The sequence below is a fragment of the Scyliorhinus torazame genome, chromosome 4, assembly GCF_047496885.1.
Source record: "Scyliorhinus torazame isolate Kashiwa2021f chromosome 4, sScyTor2.1, whole genome shotgun sequence".
NCBI lineage: Eukaryota > Metazoa > Chordata > Chondrichthyes > Carcharhiniformes > Scyliorhinidae > Scyliorhinus > Scyliorhinus torazame.
The window spans coordinates 315,055,225-315,069,498 of record NC_092710.1 but is presented as its reverse complement, the minus strand read 5'-3'; the positions used below and the strand labels follow the sequence as shown (position 1 = coordinate 315,069,498).

General features: G+C 52.3%; 1 pseudogene; it reads right to left on the bottom strand.

The window, feature by feature from the left end:
* Nucleotides 1-806: 806 nt before the first annotated feature.
* LOC140415688 (U2 spliceosomal RNA) lies at nucleotides 807-923 on the bottom strand (annotated as a pseudogene).
* Nucleotides 924-14,274: the final 13,351 nt, after the last annotated feature.

Here is a 14,274-nt window from a genome sequence, read left to right as displayed (position 1 = left end):
TGCCACAGTCGGCCAGGAACCACGCCACTGGTCCGGGGGCTTCCGTGAGGGCTGGGGGGACTGTTGGGTGGGTGGCCAGGGGATGTCCTGTGTGGCCGTATTTGGCCGGTCGAGTCCGCGTACGGCCAGCGCCATGTTGTACGGCGCGACCGCTGCAGGTCGTCGCCGTGCATATACGCGGCCACGGGCCCGGCCATTCTCCCGCTGTTCTGCCGCGGGAGCTGGTTGTTTTACTTGGCACCATTGCTAGCACCTCACCGGTCCCAGAATCGGTGAAGGTTCGGCACCGATTTTAGCGTCGTAAAACGTCACACTTCCCACACCAGCATCGGCACTTAACTGTAGAATCGGAGAATCCAGATCTTAGTCTCTGAAACAGAGAATCCCGCCAAAAGCATTTATCAAGTAATGGATGTTTCATTTGCAACCTCTATGGTGTTTAATACCATCCAGTTCATGCAGAGTTTACATAATCACTGTACACTAAACCTGGCTTCAAACCTTAGAGCAGATGCATTGAGATAGTTGATGGAAGATTTTCAGTCAAACCCCTCCTTCAGGCTGTTGATTCAAGAATTGGCTCCACATCTTTCGGCGCTTGGCTCTCTTAATATTTCATTTGCTGTTTGCTTGTTTATGCAAGTTGTTGGGGTGGATTGCTTAATGAGTTGTCTGCTTTCGTTTAGGGGTCAGGCTTTGCGACACAGAATAATCAATCAAAGCCATCATTTTGCCTTCTGTACAGACAACAACGTTGACAGGTTTGGCAACTTTTGGGGCTGCTAATGCTTTCTTCTCTTTTATCTGTATATTTTTTAATTTTATTTTTTAATATATGGTCCCCAGATAAGGGACATTTCAGATATTAAACTGAAAAGAACAGAGACTACACTTGATCTTAGCCAAAAGGCCGAGATTGCAATTGGGTCTAACTAGATTCAGTTGCTTAACTTTTCAATCAGAGGCATTTGTGTCATTTCACTTCGCCTCATAGGTGCAATGGAGGTTACGCAACCTTGTTAATCTTTGGAGCAGATCAATTGCTAATCATGACATAATGTGGCTAAATTAAACTGTACTTGCCAAATCTAGTGAGAAGTAATTATAATCACAGAGTAATTATCAGCTATCTTGACCAACTCAAAGTTATCACTCAGAGAATAATAGCTGAATGGTATTAAGAAAGAAATAATTTTCATTAATTTTTTTAATATAAATTTAGAATACCCAATTAATTTTTTCCTATTAAGGGGCAATTTAGCATGGCCAATCCACCTAACCTGCACATCTTTTGGGTTGTGGGGGCGAAACCCATGCAAACACGGGGAGAATGTGCAAACTCCTCACAGACAGTGACCCAGGGCCGGGATTGAACCTGGGACCTCGGCGTCGTGAGGCTAACCACTGCACCACCGTGCTGCCCACATAATTTTAATTTATAAAGAACCTTTCATGACTTTAAGACATTTCAAAGCACTACACAGTGAATTAAATTATTTTAAAGCGTTGCAATGTCGGAAATGACATAACCAATTTGTAAATAGCAAGTTCCCACAAACAGCAATGAGATAACTGACCAGATAAGCGTTAGTGACGTTGGTTGAGGGAGAAATATTAGCCAGGCTACCAGGGAGAATTCTCTGCTTTTCTTCAAGTGGTGTCATGGGACCCTTAAGATCCACTTGAGAAAAACGACACCTCCGACAGGGCCTGCATTTACAAGTCTCTGAAGATGGGAATTAACCTGGTTAATAGACTTTCCAATTAGCTAATTATTTTGGAATGAAACAAAGCCAACTCTGGTAATTGGTTACGGGAGCTTTTATGTTACTGTAGCAGCAGTGACTACATATTGCCATTCATGGAATTCAACTTTGGAGGTACTTACAAAAGTTAAACTAATATTTAGAAACTATACAGTTTTCTTCACACTTTAAACATTTGCAATCCTTCAGATATAGACATAGAACATACAATGCAGAAGAGGCCATTCAGCCCATCGAGTCTGCACCTACCGGAGGAGGTAGTGGAGGCAGGGACGATAGGGACATTTAAGGGGCATCTTGACAAATATATGAATAGGATGGGAATAGAAGGATACGGACCCAGGAAGTGTAGAAGATTGTAGTTTAGTCGGGCAGTATGGTCGGCACGGGCTTGGAGGGCCGAAGGGCCTGTTCCTGTGCTGTACATTTCTTTGTTCTTTGTTTGTTTGTTTGACCCACTTAAGCCCTCACTTCCACCCAATCCCCCTAACCCAATAGCCCATCCTACCCTTTTATGGACACTAAGGGCAATTTTGCATGGCCAATCCACCTAACCTGCTGTCTATCGACTGTGGGAGGAAACCGGAGCACCCGGTGGAAACCCACACAGACTCTGCACGGACAGTGACCAAGCAGGGAATCGAACCTGGGACCCTGGCGTTTTGAAGCCACAGTGCTAACCACTATGCTACCGTGCTGCCCAAAGGCAGGTTACAGTTTTTACAGTATTATTCACTCTAATGGAAGAAACCCTTCCATGGAACTTTGAGATTAATTGAAATTCCAAAATGTTTGACTGTACGTATAGAGTTTATGGGCGCAATTCGTCGGCCGCTTTACACTCCCCCTCGAGTGAAACAAGGGCGGCGAATAGCGGCAGAGGCCAAAAACTAGAAACGCGCCAGCCAGCGAACAATTTATGATGCAACTGGTCTGCTCCTGGAGGCAAAATCGGGATCTTGCCATACCAAGGGCGAGAAACCAATTATCACCACCTAAGCACTATTTCCATACAATTAACCAAAGCCATCCCTTATTCAACGGCCTCCCATAATTCACCAGTCTCCCCAGCAGGTGGTCATGCTAGTGCCAATTAGTACTGTAGCCAGTTAAAATGGCTAGCTCCCGATTTAGAATGGCTAACCCCGAATTAAAATGGCGAACGGCAAAGGCTGATGGGAAAATCAGCCAACAGGATTAAAACAAGCAGCTACAGGTAAACTGTGTATTCACCTCTGGGAAGGCCAGACAAGATCGATACCAGTAACCATCAGCACAACAAAACACCAGCCAATGGCTTAGATAGGGTGGATGTAGGGAAGTTGTTTCCATCAGCAGGGGAGACTAGGACCCGGGGGCACAGCCTTAGAATAAAAGGGAGTCACTTTAGAACAGAGATGAGGAGAAATTTCTTCAGCCAGAGAGTGGTGGGTCTGTGGAATTCATTGCCACAGAGGGCGGTGGAGGCCGGGACGTTGAGTGTCTTTAAGACAGAAGTTGACAAATTCTTGATTTCTCGAGGGATTAAGGGCTATTGAGAGAGAGCGGGTAAATGGAGTTGAAATCAGCCATGATTGAATGGCGGAGTGGACTCGATGGGCAGAATGGCCTTACTTCCGCTCCTATGTCTTATGGTCTTATGGTCTTATCTGCATACTAATGAGCAATCCCCGGGAACAATGTGCAACATTTTAGACACAAAGCCAACCCAGACTCATTGGCGCCAACAGAAGCCTACACAAAGGGAGGTGAACAATCACCTCAAGACTGCCCATCGATCAAGGAATCGCTCCAGCATTGGAGAATATCGAACCAAGTGATTGGGACAAAGTCCAATCACTTGGAACCAGGTACAGGGTCTGCCCCGAAAGGCGGGAAGCCCCTGGGGACTATAAGAATAGTCCAAGTTCAAATCGACCCTTCTGCTGCATCCTTCTGCATCCTCCTGCACCCTTCTGCTTCTTCTTCTGACCGGGTCACTCAGCAACGCAGACCAACCCTTGACAGTGACCAGTCCAGCCATAGTGAAACATCCCGTAAGTCTTAGTTCAACGCTCGCAATGAGATAGGCGCTCCTAGCTATCAATCTGTACCAGCTTCGAATCCCGCAGGCTCAGAACCCGAACAAAAGGCTAGTCGTTTCCCTGACCTGGTGGGCCATTTCCAAGTTAAGTATTGGCCTGTTAGTTGTAGGAAGTAGCTTAGACGTAGAATTTATGCATGAGTATTGATTACTGTGTATAATAAATGTGCTTTGATTTAATTCTTACTAAGCGGTGTATTGGATTATTGATCATCACTCGGACTTGAACCACGTGGCGGTATCAGAAAGATACCTGGCGACTCAAGAGCAAGGTGATAGAACAGAGCAATTAAACTAAGGCTAAAGTTGGGGAACAACAGTACTCCTTTTTAAAAACGTGAACCTGGCAGAAGGGCTTCTGCGGGGGGCCGAGGAGGGAAGTAGCCATCTTCGCTCGCGGGCAAAGAACCCGGGAGCCCGCTGGACCTGCCACCCCAGTGCTCGGCGGGGGGTGGGGGAACCTCTGCTGGAGGTGGGGAACCCCGGCTGAGGGTGGGGGACCCTCCGCATGGATGGTACGTCATGGGAGCGTGGAAGGGAAGTGCTGGGGGTGGGCAACGGGGGTCAACCGCATGTGGCACCATCATGCCAACCCCTGAATCGTGTGTTCCCGCTCCGGGGGCAAACCTTGTCCCTGCCTGTCTGCCCCACCAACCACCCATAACCCCCACCAATCACCCATAACCCCCACCAACCACCCATAACCCCCACCAACCACCCATAACCCCCACCAATCACCCATAACCCCCACCAATCACCCATAACCCCCACCAACCACCCATAACCCCCACTAACCACCCATAACCCCCACCAATCACCCATAACCCCCACCAACCACCCATAACCCCCACCAACCACCCATAACCCCCACCAATCACCCATAACCCCCACCAACCACCCATAACCCCCACCAACCACCCATAACCCCCACCAATCACCCATAACCCCCACCAACCACCCATAACCCCCACCAATCACCCATAACCCCCACCAATCACCCATAACCCCCACCAATCACCCGTAACCCCCACCAATCACCCATAACCCCCACCAATCACCCATAACCCCCATCAACCACCCATAACCCCCACCAACTACCCATAACCCCCACCAACTACAAAGACCTCTGGCTGTGCGGTTGAAAGATATTGCTAATAGAAAATTTGCAATCATGGTTAAGTGAGCACTTCACACAACCCAAGTAGATTCCCGTGGGTAGGTGAGCCATGTAGCATGTGGGAGCCATTGCCTAGCATCCCAATCAGGCTGTGATGCCCGAACACCATGACTGAATTCTGCGGGAGACAACACTATACATGCGGCAATAAACATCCGAACACCCAGGGCATGTCCGTGATGGGTGGTGCCATGGGGAGGGAACCAGCTTCGGGTCCAGGTGAAGTCATGAGCAGGTGTCTGGGGTACAGGGTCTGGGGTCCAGTGAGGGTAGCCCGCAGCGGCTAGGCGTGCATGAGCAGGGCTTTCCAGGTGGGTGGGAAGGTGGGGGGAAACAATGGAAGGTCCCAGGGTGGGAGCTACTACTATTTGTCAGACAAACACTCTATCCCTATGCCTTACAGATATTGAATGTCATGACAGGGATTATGGACCCTGCAGAACTTGCCCTAGTGGTGCTGCTGCTAGGCCAGACGGCCAGACGCTGGAGACGTCGGCAGCAGCATTGATAGCAGACGCTCGAAGCAGCGGCCCATGTGCTGGACCCCACCCCACACCTGAGGATCCGGCCTCCCATCAGGCCAGGCAGGGACCCACGTGGGGAGTCCCACAATGGCCCAAGGTGTACAGATGTTGCTGGTCATTCGAACAGATGACGGACAGCGGGTGCTGCAGGAGGCTCCGCCTCAACAAGGAGGTGGTGCAGCAGCTGTGGCATGTCCTTCCAGATGTGTCACCACGTGGAGGAGGAGGGCACCCGTTCCCAGTGGTGGTTAAAGACCCTTCCAGGGCTCAAGTGGGGACCTGTGTGGCATCTCCCAGGCCACAGCCACAGGTGCATCCGACAGGTCACGGATGCCATGTTTGCCAAGGCAGAAAACTACATAAACTTTGAAATGGGCCAAGCCCAGGAAGATGCCCTGGCAGCAGGATTCTCCGTCACCGCTGGGATGCCCCACATGCAGGAGGTAGTGGATGGCAGGACTGGGAGTTCCACTCCCTGAACATACATCCCCGCGCAAACGCTGTGGAGGGAGTCCCTTCCGCCTCCGCAATGGTGGAAACCGTGGCGAAGGCAGAAGGAAAAGAGTGCCCCCACGGCACAGGCCCACCCGCGGATCGGTGGGCCCCGATCGCGGGCCAGGCCACCGTGGGGGCACCCCCCGGGGCCAGATCGCCCCGTGCCCCCCCCCCCCCAGGACCCCGGAGCCCGCCCGCGCCGCCTTGTCCCGCCGGTAAGAGAGGTGGTTTAATCCACGCCGGCGGGACAGGCATTCTAGCAGCGGGAATTCGGCCCATCCGGGCCGGAGAATCGCGGGGGGGGGGGGGGGGGCCCACCAACCGGCGCGGCGGGGGGGTCGGAGATTTCACCCATGGGTATTACATTGAACTCAAGAGTATTGATTCTCTGCTGTTCCAACTTTGGTGCCAAGTTTGCACATGCACTCCATGGAATGTGGGTGTCGCTGGCTAGGCCAGCATTTATTGCCCATTCCTAATTGCCCCTGAGAAGGTAGTGATGAGCTGCCTTCCTGAACTACAGTAAGAAGTCTTACAACACCAGGTTAAAGTCCAACAGGTTTGTTTCGATATCACTAGCATGTTGTACAACTAGGTGTTGTAAGACTTCTTACTGTGCTCACCCCAGTCCAACGCCGGCATCTCCACTTCCTGAACTACTACAGCCCATGCGGTGTAGGTGCACTCACTGCATTGTTAGGGAGAGAGTCCTGGGCGCGATTCTCCCAAAGCAAGACAAAGTCCCGACGGCGGAGTGAAAACCAGAGTGTTTCACTCAGGTGTCGGAGCCCACTCGCAGCCCCCTATTCTCTCGCCCTCCGGGGGGCTAGGAGCGGCGTCGCGTATTTTACGCGCGCTGGGCCTTGGCACCGTGTAAAAAGCGACGCTGTGTAAATGATGCAGCCGGCGTCGCGTGAATGACGTCACCCGCGCTTGCACGGGAGGCCACCCCTCAAGAAGATGGCGGATGGATCTTGCGGGGCGGTGGAGGTCCTCGTTTAGAGAGGACCCCATCGGAGATCCCCCCCCTGGTACAGGAACCCCCCTACCCCCTCACAGGCCACCCCCCCTCCAGCATTCCCGCGCAGTTCCTGCCGGTAGCGACCAGGTGTGGATGGCGCCGGCGGAAACCTGTCGTGTTTGGGCGGCCGCTCGGCCCATGCGGGCCGGGGAATCGCCGCTCGCCTTTTGCAAACGGCTAGCGGCGATTCTCCGAGCGGCCAGGCGTGATTCTCGCGCCGCTGTTTTGGGGGGGGGGGTGTTCGCGGCGCCCCGGCAATTCTCCCACCCGGCGTGGGGGGGGGGGGGGGGGGGGGGGGGGAGAATTCCGCCCAGGATGTGACCACTTCCCCAAATCTTTGTTTAATATCAACAAGAGATCAGTCGAGTATTTATGAAGAGGTCATGTTTTGCAGAATACTATATCAACAATGGCACAACCCTTATCTCGTCCGTAATGTGGTGTTGTTAGAACTTTACTGTTTAATTAAGTCAACCAGATAAAGGAAGGAGATAAGAGCTGATTCATATGAAAAAATATATTAACAATCACTAAAAGAATGTCTGATTTCAGTAGGAAACGTCTGTATTTGCTGATTTGATGTAATCAGAGCACTGAAAGACACATATCACACTGCCCATTCATTACTGTTAGCTTCCAGCTCTTTGTACCCTTTACAATGCTCTCGCTACCTGCTTGTTCTCACTGCTGTTGTGAAATAGCATTCAGTGCAGTTTTTGAAATGAAAGCAAAGTCTGTTATTAGCTCTGCACATGGCACATGTGAAGTTAGAAGGAAAGCTATTAAAAGTTTCCAGAATACATTCCAATTGTTTCCCAAGCTGCAATGATCAGAAATTGGAGTTTGAGGAGTCTAGAACGAGAGGACATAGGTTTATGGTGAGAGGGGAGAGATATAAAAGAGACCAGAGGGGAAATTTCTTCACACAAAGGGTGGTGAGCATCTGGAACGGGCTGACAGAAGCAGTGGTAGAGGCGGGTACAATTTTGTCTTTTAAAAAGCAGTTGGACAGTTACATGGGTATAGAAGGATATGGACCAAATGCGGGCAAGTGGGACTAGCTTAGCGATAGAAACTGGGCGGCATGGACAAGCTGGGCCGAAGGGCCTGTTTCCATGTTGTAAACATCTATGACTCTATGATTTAAAGCATTTGTGTAAAATTAAGGCCCGGCTGAAGGTTGATCTGCTGAAAACTGCCAATCTGCAGCCTAATAGAGGGCTTAACTGAAGACTATTGCTTTACGGGTAGGGTACAGGAGGGGTTGAAATGGTTAAGCAGCCAATATACTGAAGGACAGGAAAACAAAGATAAAAACTGATCAAAGGAGAATTCAGGACTGAGGTTGGGAGGCACGTCTTACAAAGTGACCAATTGCTGCATCAAATAGGTTAGTAAAGACATTTGGATGATGTGATGGGGAATTATTGGCTTCTCCGGGAAGATGTGCTTCCGTCATCTGCACTTTGGTGTTCGTGATTCGATGTGAAATAAAGGAATCAATGAGATTGCCATAGCCCCATGTGATATTTCTCTGTATCCCAGGAAGGATCGTATTTAATATGGCAACAGTCTCCCACCTCCTCTCCTCCTTGCCCATAAATACCATTGGCAGCAACCTAAGCATGCAGGATATAATCATAGACAGCTCTTGAAACCCCTATCATGGGGAGTTGCCTGTGTTTCAGATGTCCTCGTAGCATCCACATGCTCGAGGTGTGCTGCAGGGTTGCAAAGCCATCCATACAGCATGATCAGGCTTTGCATCTCTATGATAGAAGAGAGCTGGAAACCATGCTGTTGCAAACGAATGAATATGTATTGACTATACTATTTACAGAGATAGACATTAGCGGGATTCCTTTAGAACCTTCGTCCCTCTAGCTCCACTTACCTGTGATCTGATGTCATCTTGCATCACTGATGATGCATCCAACAATTTGCATAATAGCGATGATGCATGATCAATAACTACTAAAACGAGGTTGTAGCACAACTGAAGGCTTTAATAGACTAGAACTGTTCCCCAGCAGCTCAGGTACAGAATGAGGGCTGCTGGGACGGCACTGATTCTTACACCCCACCTATTAGCGCGGAGCTACATACTATACAGCCAATGGTAAACCCCCAGGTTTAACCAATGGAACTTCAGCCTCTCGGGTACTGCAATACCTGACAATACCACATTCACCCCCTGTTAAAAAGGAGTCCGGTGGGGATGGTGGCCAGCGGCTACAACTGTATTCAACATGGTATGATCAGATATGGAGGTACCATAATACCTCCTTACAGTGTTTAGTATTTACAGTTGCAGATCGGTTAAACTGAAGCAATCAGTCGGTCGGGTGCCCTGATCGTCCTCTGGGATCGCCTGAGCCTCGGTGGTGATTCCGGTGGGGGTCCAGGCATCTGCGACTCCGGGAGCGTGGCTTCGGCCTCCATGGCAGCTTTGTCACCCCTAGACGGCGCTGGCGGGGAAAACGGTTGACCTGGGAGGGGGGTGCCTGTAGGGGGCGTCGGTGGGTGGGAGGGCCCAGGCAGGGGCGGCGGAGGACTGACCCTCCTGTGAGGTGCTGTGGAGGGGGAGTTGGGGTGCGCGTGGGGTTCCGGCGGGCACCAGGTCCCATAGGGAGACCGTATCTTGTCGGCCGTCAGGGAATGCCACGTAGGCGTATTGCGGGTTAGCGTGCAGCAGATGGACCCTCTCGACCAACGGGTCTGACTTGTGCGCCCACACGTGTTTTCGGAGCAGGATGGGTCCGGGTGTTGCTAGCCAGGTCGGGAGCGAGGTCCCGGAGGAGGACTTCCTGGGGAAGACAAGGAGACGTTGATTGGTGTCTGATTGGTGGTCGTACAGAGCAGTGACCCGATGGAGTGGAGGGCCTCCTAGAGGACTTCTTGCCAGCGGGGGACTGAGAGGTTCCTGGACCGTAGGGCCAGTAGAACGGTCTTCCAGACCGTTCCGTTCTCCCTCTCTACCTGCCCGTTTCCCCGGGGGTTGTAACTGGTCGTCCTGCTTGAGGCGGTGCTCTTGAAAATGAAATGAAAATTATCTTGAATGAAGATCTTGCTGAGCAGGAATTGACGCAGTTCATCGCTCATAAAGGAGGACCCCCTATCACTGTGTATGTAAGCGGGGAAACCGAACAGTGCAAAGATACTATGGAGGGCCTTGATGACGGTGGTTGCGGTCATGTCTGGGCAGGGGATGGCGAATGGGAACCGGGTGTACTCGTCAACCACCTTCAGGAAATACGTGTTGCGGTCGGTGGAGGGGAGGGGGCCTTTGAAGTCCATGCTGAGGCGTTCAAAGGGACGGGAAGCCTTTATCAGCTGCGCCCTCTCTGGCCGGTAGAAGTGCGGTTTGCACTCTGCGCAGATTTGGCAGTCCCTGGTGGCTGTCCTGACCTCCTCGATGGAGTAGGGCAGGTTGCGGGTCTTAAAGTGGAAAAAGCGAGTGACCCCAGGGTGGCAGAGGTCCTCGTGGAGGGCTCGAGGCGTTCCACTTGGGCGGTGGCACATGTGCCGCGGGACAGGGCGTCAGGAGGCTCGTTTAGCTTCCCGGGACGATACAAGATCTCGTAGTTGTAGGTGGAGAGTTCTATCCTCCACCGCAAGATCTTGTCATTTTTTATCTTGCCCCGCTGTGCATTATTGAACATGAACGCCACCAACCGTTGGTCAGTGAGGAGAGTGAATCTCCTGCCGGCCAGGTAATGCCTCCAGTGTCGCACAACTTCTACTATGGCTTGGGCCTCCTTTTCGACTGAGGAGTGGCGGATTTCGGAAGCATGGAGGGTAAGGGAGAAGAAGGCCACGGGTCTGCCCGCTTGGTTGAGGGTGGCTGCCAGAGCTACGTCGGACGCATCGCTCTCGACCTGGAAGGGGAGGGACTCATCGATGGCGTGCATTGTGGCCTTTGCAATGTCTGCTTTGATGCGGCTGAAGGCCTGGCAGGCCTCCATCGATAGGGGGAAGGTTGTGGACTGGATCAGGGGACGGGTTTTGTCTGTGTAGATAGGGACCCACTGGGTGTAGTAGCTAACAAAAATGAGGCAGCGATTCAGGGCTTTGGGGCAGGGAGGGAGAGAGAACTCCATGATGGGGCGTATGCGTTCAGGGTCAAGGCCTATAACTCCATTTCGCACTACGTAGCCGAGAATGGCTATCCTCATTGTATGTTAAGTTAAAGATTTTAGCGGTCTGGAGAAATTTTCGGAGATTGGTGTTGTGGTCCTGCTGGTCATGGCCGTTGATGGTGACGTTATCGAGATACGGAAAAGTTGAGCGTAAGCCGTACCGGTCAACCATTCGGTCCATCTCACGTTGGAAGACCGAGACCCCGTTAGTGACACCGAAGGGAACCCTTAAAAAATGATAGAGCCGCCCATCTGCTTCGAAGGCAGTGTATTTGCGGTCACTAGTGCCAAGGGGTTGCTGGTGGTAGGCGGACTTGAGATCCACCGTGGAAAAGACCTTATAATGCACGATCCTGTTTACCAGGTCGGATATGCGGGGGAGAGGGTATGCGTCCAGCTGCGTAAACCTGGTGATGGTCTGACTGTAGTCAATGACTATCCTATGTTTCTCCCCGGTCTTTACCACCACTACTTGAGCTCTCCAGGGACTGTTGCTAGCTTCAATGACCCCTTCCCTCAGTAGCCTTTGGACCTCTGACCTGATGAAGGTACGGTCCTGAGCACTGTACCGTCTGCTCCTGGTGGCGACGGGTTTGCAATCCGTGGTGAGGTTCGCAAACAGGGAAGGCGGGTCGACCTTAAGGGTCGCGAGGCCGCAGACAGTAAGGTGGGTATAGGGCCGCCGAATTGGAAGGTCAGACTTTGCAGGTTACATTGGAAGTCCAACCCCAGGAGTGTAGCCGCGCAGAGGTGCGGAAGGACATAAAGGCAGAAATTGTTGAATTTCCTTCCTTGGACCGTGAGGTTTGCTAGACAGAACCCCTTTATCTCCACTGAGTGGGAACCGGAGGCCAGGGAGATTCTTTGATTTACAGGGTGGGTAAAAAGTGAACAGCGCCTTACCGTGTCGGGGTGTAGATAGCTCTCCGTGCTCCCTGAGTCGATCAGGCAGGACGTCTCGTGGCCGTTGATGAAGACCGTCGTTGCTGTTGAGAGTGTTCGATGTCGAGTTTGGTCCAGAGTCACCGAGGCCAGACGCAGTAGTTATGAATTTTGATCGGGCAGTGTGTAGTCGGCCGGGCTGGGGTCCTGGGGCCCCATCCAAGATGGCGTCTCCCATGGGTCGCACATGGTGCTCGGAGATGGACAAAATGTCGGCGCCCATCCATCCAGCACGGTGTCCGGGGAACAAGATGGTGGCGCCCGTGGGCCGCACGTGGCCCTAGGATACGGGGGTGGCGGTGACTGCTGGCCGCCTGGGGCCTGAGGAGACGTTCGCTGTGGCAGTCCGAAGTCGCCGCTGGAGACCGCTCGTGCCAGGCAGACCCCTACAAAATGGCCCTTCTTGCCGCACCCTTTGCAGGTGGATGTGCGGGCCGGGCAGCGCTGGCGGGGGTGCTTTTCCTGCCCGCAGAAGAAACAGCGGGGCCCATCGGAGTTGGCGGGCGGCCTTACAGCGCAGGCCTGTGGGGACACTGGGAAGGTCTGTGGGGCTATCGCTGCGGGGTTCCATGCTGCCCAGGGAGCCGCCGCGCGGTCGGGCACGTAGGATTGTGCGTTCCTGGAGGCAACGTCCATGGACCCTGCCAGGGCCCGTGCATCCCTAAGTCCCAGGGTTTCTTTCTCTAAAAGACGCTGGCGGATCTCTCATAGATTTCATAGAATTTACAGTGCAGAAGGAGGCCATTCAGTCCATCGAGTCTGCACCGACTCTTGGAAAGAGCACCCTACCCAAGATTCACACCTCCACCCTATCCCCATAACCCAGTAACCCCACCCACCACTAAGGGCAATTTTGGACACTAAGGGCAATTTATCATGGCCAATCCACCTAACCTGCACATCTTTGGACTGTGGGAGGAAACCGGAGCACCCAGCGGAAACCCACGCACACACGCGGAGGATGTGCAGACTCCGCACAGACAGTGACCCAAGCCGGAATTGAACCTGGACCTTGGAGCTGTAATGCAATTGTGCTATCCACAATGCTACCGTGCTGCCCTCTGAGGAGCTCATACCTGCTACGAAGGCATCCCGGACTAGGAGTTCCGTGTGGTCGCTCGCTGAAACTTGCGGGCAGCCACAGCTTCTGCCCAGCACCAGTAGCGTGTGGTAGAACTCCTCCAATGATTCCCCGGGGCTTTGTCATCTCGTTGCAAGCAGGTGACGTGCGTAGACCTGATTTACTGGGCGGATATAATGGCCTTTTAAAAGTTCGATTGCTGCATCAAAGTCTTCTGCCTCCTCAATGAGGGTGTAGATCCCAGGGCTTACCCTTGAATGCAGGAGATGCAGTTTCTGCTCCCCCAAGGGTGTGCCTCCAGCCGTCTCAAGGTAGCCTTTGAAACACGGCAGCCAGTGCTTGAAAATCGCCGCTGAGTTCGCCGCATGGGGACTGAGTTGCAGACGCTCCGGCTTGATTCGGAGATCCATCCTTTCTACTTAAGTGTAGTCTATTAAATTGATGCACGATCAATAACTACTAAAACGAGGTTGTAGCACAACTGAAGGCTTTAATAGACTAGAACTGTTCCCCAGCAGCTCAGGTACAGAATGAGGGCTGCAGGGACGGCACTGGTTCTTATACCCCGCCTAACAGGGCGGAGCTACATACCAAACAGCCAATGGTAAATCCCCAGGTTTAACCAATGGAACTTCAGCCTCTCGGGTACTGCAATACCTGATAATACCACAAGCTATTAACCCTTTATATTGCAATCCATGCACCAACGGCATGGTGGCAGTGGTTAGCTCTGCAACCTCACAGTGCTAAGGACCCAGGTTCGATTCTGGCCTTGTGTGATTGTCTGTGTGGAGTGTGCACATTCTCCCCATGTCTGTGTGGGTTTCCTCCATGTGCTCCTGTTTCCTGTGGAGGTTAGGTGAATTTGGTGTCTAAAGATGTGCAGGTTAAGTGGGGTTATGGGGATAGGGCGGGGGAATTGACCTGACTGGAGTGCTGTTTTGGAGAGTTGGTGGCACTGTCAGGGCGTTCGGGTAGCAGTGCCAGGCTGGCAGTACCATGCTGGCCAGGTGCCAGAGGCAGGGGCAGGGCCATTGTGCCACTCT